This window comes from Lagopus leucura, unplaced genomic scaffold (genome assembly GCF_019238085.1).
Source record: "Lagopus leucura isolate 7727_CA_CO unplaced genomic scaffold, USGS_WTPT01 Super-Scaffold_100002, whole genome shotgun sequence".
NCBI classification, from domain to species: domain Eukaryota; kingdom Metazoa; phylum Chordata; class Aves; order Galliformes; family Phasianidae; genus Lagopus; species Lagopus leucura.
In genome coordinates this window covers 67,801,351-67,808,425 of record NW_024962263.1, presented here as the reverse complement: position 1 = coordinate 67,808,425, position 7,075 = coordinate 67,801,351, and positions in this window count along the sequence as shown.

Sequence of the window (7,075 nt, the reverse complement as noted above, 5' to 3'; positions counted from 1 at the left end):
AGGAAGGAAGGAAGGAAGGAAGGAAGGAAGGAAGGAAGGAAGAGTAAGACCAGGCAATAGGAGAAAACTGAAGGAAGGCTTTAAACTGCCAGCATCCCTCTGGAGGGGGCTGTTTCCAGTCTCCCTTTTCTGGAGTCCCATTTTTAGAGTGTTGCTTTTTTTTTTTCTTCTTCTTTCTGATTGCTTTGATTTTTACAGTTCTATCAGTGTAAACTGTTACAGTGTTATGCAAATCGGTGGAGCTGTGCTGATTTGCATGACAACAACATCACACCTTCCTACCTGGCATTGAGATTGAAACAACAATCAATGAGAGGCATAATTTTGCACAGTTTTTTTATTCCTGTTGTAGCCAGAGCCTGATATGGACAAAAAAAGAAAAAAAAAAAAAAAAAAAAAGAATGTACAGAGATCTTTACTGTCATCTCTAATGAGATTCTAAGCTCCAAACTTCATAGTATGTGACTGTGCATAAAATTAACTGGATGTGTCAGTTAGCGGATCTGGCTGAAATGGTATGTGATTATATCCCATGTGCATATTTGTTTTCAGTCATATTTACAGGGGTGCCTCCATCCTGATGCTTCAGTTAACTGTTACTTCAAAGAAATAAACAGAGGTGAGGGTCCAGTCACCTTCAGCTGTTGGAAGCTAATAAGGTGTTAATGAAACATTGGCAAATAGCAGCAGTTTAGCACTCGGTTGACACTTGATTTTTAAAAGAGACAGAGTGTAAATAAGCTGTGTTTGCAGTGAAAATTAAAAAAGTGGGAGGTGGGGGAACAAATAACACTCTCACAGCTTATTGGTTTTAAGCAGGGAGCGCTTGATAGACCACATCAGGGAGAGTAATTCACAAGCACAGTCAATGGCTGTCAAAAAAATGTAGGATGGCAAAGGGATCTGCTTTCACACATTGGTTTTTTAGACACTCTTTTATTGCAAGAGCAGCTGATGCCCAGTGTAAGAGGGCACTTGGTATCCTTCTCCAGCCCCTGGAAGTACTCTGGTGAGCATCTGGCTTCCCTCAGAATACAGACCCTATGGTCTCTTGGGTATTGTTCCTGAGGGATGTGCAGTCCCTTGTCTGCAAGGCACCTAAAGCTGTCAGGGAGCATGAGCTCTGACATTCCTGCTGCCTTACAGGCAACAAACTGCACCTTGAGAAATGGTAGGACTTAGAAGATTTATTAACCTATGTCCTGCAGTGGGGCTATAGAGGTGCTGTATGGGATGCAGGGAGCAAGTAACTTAGGTTTAATACTTACCAGTCAGCTCTACATAAGGTAGTACAGCATCACCCAGAGTGAATCTTTCCTTTTTTCACCACTCAGTATAAAATTGTGTCCCGAATGTGGTACAACCAAGCTGCACATGTCTCCCCTGCTTTTGGCTGTGAAGGAAGGGAAGGGCTTTCCTTAGTGAGGGAGAGGAATTAAACAAAGACAGTGTGGTAGGCTACCATGTCAGATGGATCTGGGAAGACCATTAGCATCTTTGTTTCAGAGTGGCTCCTTCACTAATGCCTAGAATAGATTTAAGCTCTGTAGCAAGGTGGACATTTGTGACTGATGCACTGAGGATTTTCTGTTACTCAGTATATCCCTAAAGATTCCTAGGATAAGGAATAAGGAATAAGACAGCCTACAATAGAAGAACTCATGTCAAGGCAAGAAAAAAGCGGAGGATATTCTGCAGACATGACTTTTCCTGCATAGTTGCAAAGGCAACGTTTGTTTTGCAGGTGAACAGCATGTGAGTGAAGTTTCCTTGCCAGGCTGGAGAGGTTAGTGGGTTCCAGCAGATTATCAGCCACATCTGAAATTATTTCAGCACTGCAGAATTGTTAGTCAGTAACCTCAGTTACTGATTTATTTTTTCCCTGTTCTCATGTGTCACATTCATTCATAGCAGCCCTTACTATAATGCACCTTACCAGCATAAGGCAGATCCTTTGGCACACATGCTGTATAATAATCTCTTACTGTACATTACAATTGCAAATTAGAGTTAGCTTTAATTTAAAATGTAAAAAATTTCATTTTCTTGAGGTAAGGATTGTCAGAGGAATAAACCTGTGGGTGTAATATACCCATGGGCATTGGCAGTTCTGAGGTGTTGAATAAATGAAAGCCACAAAGCCTATATTTTTGTTTAGGGTAAATAATGCCACACATAAATATTGAAGTATTGAACATAAAACACGCTATGCAAAAATAGAGACTTTGTTTGCTTGATTCTCCCCAACGTGTTAGAAAAGCTTTAACCCAAGGGGACTGTAAGCGCACTCTTTAAAATGAATTGAAGTGCTGTATGTTGTCTATAAATTTCTCTATTGAATTACTGTCTTATTTTCCGTTTGCGGCAATATATTGTTTTGTTTATGAAGACTATAGCGCAGCTGGTATCTTCTGGTATACTGTAAGACAAACATTGTGCAGTATGTTTGCTAAGAATCTGTAAATTTGCACTTCCCAAATGAGACAGAATCTCACGTTCCCAAACGTACTTTCCGGCAGCACTGGCATTTGACTACAAGCAGTGCTGGGTTGTTGGGCTGGGCACAGGAGATAGTGGCTGCTCACTCAGGACTTGGGATCAGGGTTTCCCTTGGTCAGGCTGGCAAAAAACACTGAGAGCCCTTTTTCTGCCTTTGTAGTATATGGTCCATTTCCTAGGATATTCCATTTCTTCAGTAGCTGCTATTATGAGGACATAAGACACCAGGAGGTGCACTTTGACCTCTCCTCTTCTGTCATACACGAAGTATTTTAAGCTTTTGGCCTTTTGTGCTAAAGGTCCAGTTTTGTTGTAGGATGTCAAGGCTCCTTTTGTAAGGGGCACAGAGCATAATTCCTATGATGCTTTTGTCACAACAGTGTATTTGTTTTAATGACAACTAATCCACCTATAGCAAAAGCAATTGACCCTTGGTGATGGACTAACTTTCTCGCCATCGGAGCATGGAACATTTGTTTTGACATTAATGTGATAATACTAGTACTGGTATTTTCTCTTAGTATTGTGCTCTGACTCCCAGCCTTATACAGCCAAAAGCTGTGAATGCAGAAAAGGCATGTTCAGTAGTTAGAATTTAGAATCTGAATAAGGAATATTTTGCATATTGATTTTGGATTCTTTTTCTCCTCACTTAGCATTTAAAATGAAGGATACAAAGTCTGTTTCCTTCACATCCAGGGCAGTGTAGCAGCAGGTTGTGTAACCGCTTATAAAACAAGCTATTTGAGGTTATGAATCTAGAAGAGAAAATAAAGGAAAATGATATCATTCTCAGTGAAGCAGAAAGTGAAGTGGGGACTAAAAACATAGAAAGAATGAAGGAAAGAGCATTAATATTGCCGGAAATAAATCATTTCTTCTGAGATAGGTTAAAGGAAAACCAAAATTATTAGGAGTTTGACACACAAGGAAGATCTTAACTATTACTGCACGCACTTCTGTTTGATTGCACTTCTTGCAGAACATTCTTCCTGGTGTATCTTATTCTCAGCCTGTGAGGACAGTATTTTTCCGGGATGCACAAAAATTTCAGGGCAGGAGTCAGTCTGAGATAAGACATGCACGTTTTAGTGCCTGAATACAAATGTCTTAATCTAAAACAAATCTAAAAAGGTCTGTCATTCCACGGCTATTCCAAACTGATGTTTAATTTCAATTATGCTCATTGAACAGGAACAGTCGTCTCCAGAGGAACTGCCATCATGACCTTGCTGAATTGCTACTGGGTGGTTTACAATATGCAATGGAGAATGGTTGTTTTACCATGCTGAAGGCAGGATTCTTTAGGCACAGTACAGGTACAACTTATTTTGCTTCCATCTATATCTCCTGTAGAACTAGCTTTTGAGCACTCTTACTAGTGGGTTGTTTGCGCATCAAGATTCCTTTCAGCTGTGCCATGTGAACTGCAAATACCACTTGTACATATATTACCAAGTGCCACGGACCGACTGCAGGCTTCTTGCTCCTTTGGATAGCCCGCCTTAGGCTTATAAATGTATTGCACATGTTCAGTATGGCCATGATTAATTTCTAATCACAAATGAAGAGAGAAGGGAAGACGTATCTGGACAAATGGGACAAGTTCCTAAGCTGGCAATGAATCAAATGATGTTGAGACCTTTCCACAATGGCTAAGAGTACCTTGTGCTTTCTCTCACTGTGGCCAGTTTGAAGTTTATACAGGTGAAGCCCTGATGGATAATTGCTAGGGTGCTCCTGATCTCCAGCAGCTGGAGCACTGAAATTAGAAGCTCTGTTTAACTCTGCATTCTCTATGTCTGGATCAATAGTCATTCTGTTTGGAGGCAAGCAGCATGACCATGCACAAAGGGTTGAGTCCTTTTTAATTAGGTCTTCCCATGATTATTATTTTCCTGGCATACAAAAAAGGAAAATTAACCTATGTGTCCCTTGCTTCCAATCCCTCTTCAGGAGTTTCCTTCAACTTGTCAGTGATCGAGAAAGAGAAGCAATTTCTTAGTAGATATTTATCTGAAGGGAAGAAGTTGGTAAATAATTACCCAGGCCCGTGAAGTGCAGGTGTTCACTAAGTGTACCCTGACATAAATATCTTCTTTTTTTGTTTGGTTTCTTCTGTTTGTTTTCTCTCTCCTGTTTTATTCAGGAGCAGCTGATTGTTACCCAGCAGGGATATCCACCTGTGGTCACTGGGTAGCTAAGTCGTAAATGTTTCTGGAAGCTCATTAAAATAAATCCAAATTCCAAGTGATTTTCTTTGCTTCTGAGCATTCTCTTAAAAATGCTGCAGCCAACATTCTATTACATAAAAATATGTGGGTTTTTTTTTCATAGACTTGTCTTTTATATTACCTTAAAAAGCAGCTGGTTTAGAATTTAATGTAAAATTAGAGCAAGCCCATTCTTCCTCAATAGGCTGCAACTTGAGTCTTAAAAAAAATGGTTTGCAACACTGGAAATTTTGCTTTATGGTTTGCATTACCAACATACTGTTTGTTTGAAATACTGGCCACGTAAAGAACCTTTTTTTCACTTTCTCTTTTTTTTTTTTCTTAATCAGTCTTTCTGTCCAGTTCTGTTTTCCTGGGTCAAATCTTTTATATAGAAGACTCTCCAATCATTTCAAAATTGCTGGCTTGAGCCAAAAAAGTCTTTGAATATAGAGCAATTCTCAAAAGCATTTGTTCGTCACATTTTTCCGGGAGTTGGTTCCACAGATTCTTCACATTTCTCTTCACATTTCTTCTTCTTCTCTTCACATTTCACAAACCTTCGTTATAGCAACATCCATTTACAGCGAGTTTAAATGAAAGGTAGCACAGTTGGTGGTTTCTACTTGGAAAGAAATTAATATGAAAATGACTTATCTGTTGTCCTCTTTGAAGGATCAAATCAAGACACTGACTTCATGCAGTGAAATTGGGAACCCTCAGCAAATTTATAGATGACACCAAACGGTGTGGAGCAATCAACACGCCTCAGGGACAGGATGTCATCCAGAGAGACCTGGACTGGTTCAAGAAGTGGGCCTGGGTGAACCTCATGAGATTCAACAAAACCAAGTTCAAAGTCTTGCACCTGGGTTGTGACAACCCCTGTTATCAGTACAAGCTGGAGGATGAAATGATAGAGTACAGCCTGTCGAAAATCACTTGGGGGGTACTGGTGGATGGCAAGCTGGACATGAGCAAGCAATGTGCCCTTGCAGCCCAGAAAGCCAACTAGGTCCTGGGCTGTATTAAAAGTAATGTGGCCACCAGGGTGAGAGAGGTGATCCTACCATTCTGCTCTGTGCTGATGAGGCCTCACCTGGAGTAATGCATCCAGATGTGGAGACATCAGTAGACGTTCAAGGTCAGTCTGGAGGGACTCTGAGCAACCTGACTGAGCTGTAGATATACCTGTTCATTGCAGGGGAGTTGGACTAGATAGCCTTTAACTCAAATGATTGTATAATTCTGTGTAAGTTTGGAGTACAGAGAGCCTTGCGTTTTTATATAATAAGTAATTCCTGCATTTTATATGCAACTCAAAGTATGTGTTAGGATTACTGGTAGAATTGAAAATATTATGTAATAAAAAACTATTTTCCTATTTCATCGTTTGTTGTTGTATGCAACGTAGTAACAAAACCCTGGCAATTAAAACTTCAAGCTCAAAATGTTTCTTTGCCACTGCAAGTCTGCAGAAATGTGATATACAGAGACTGAATGCCATTAAATGTACAACTTTTTGAAATTACTTCAAAAGACAGTAATGATGATGTTAGTTAAACGTAGAAGGTAGTGTCTTAATTATTATTTCCTGGGGAAAAAAATGAGCAAACAAACAAACAAACAAACAGAAGAATAAAAGTAGTGGGCATTAAAATTCAGGACATGGTGTGATCAGTGCTGAGAGAAATTCTTCAAGGTGCATCTCAAAGGTGAGCAAAGAAGATCACAGAGACTTGGAGGGTGGTAACAGTTAAGAACTGGGCATGACAGGCATTATGAAGCAGTTCTGAGAGAAAGGATTCTGCATGGAGCTCGAATACTGTCCAGTGATGGACATACACTTCCAGCTGGGAACCCTGAACAATAATCTCAAGTGGAAATCAGCTGCTACTGAGCACGTATGGTCTGAAGGGTTTTTGTACCTGAGCAATGACATAGTTCATATAAACTAGTTTTTGCCTGTGTTACATCATTACTATTTTCTTTCTATAATAGGCAACTTTCTTATTCATTATTTAATTCACAATGGAAACTTTGGTCAGCAAACAGATATTGGAAAAGAATATTTCACAATAAAAGAATCATTTAGATATTCAAATAATTAATCGTTAGCATATGTTATATTCCAGTGGGGAATAACAGGCTGCATAAACCATTCAGGAACTGTTTGAAAATAATTAAGGAAATAAGATACCTACTGTATATAAAGTGGGCTTTTAATTATAATAGAAAATAAATTCTTCAGAAATCATTTGTAAGATTGACTTACTTTTCAAGTGTATTTTGGCAAGATTCCAAATAATTTATCAGCTAGTGATCACATATTGTGTGACAGCATTACAACTAACCCAACACAC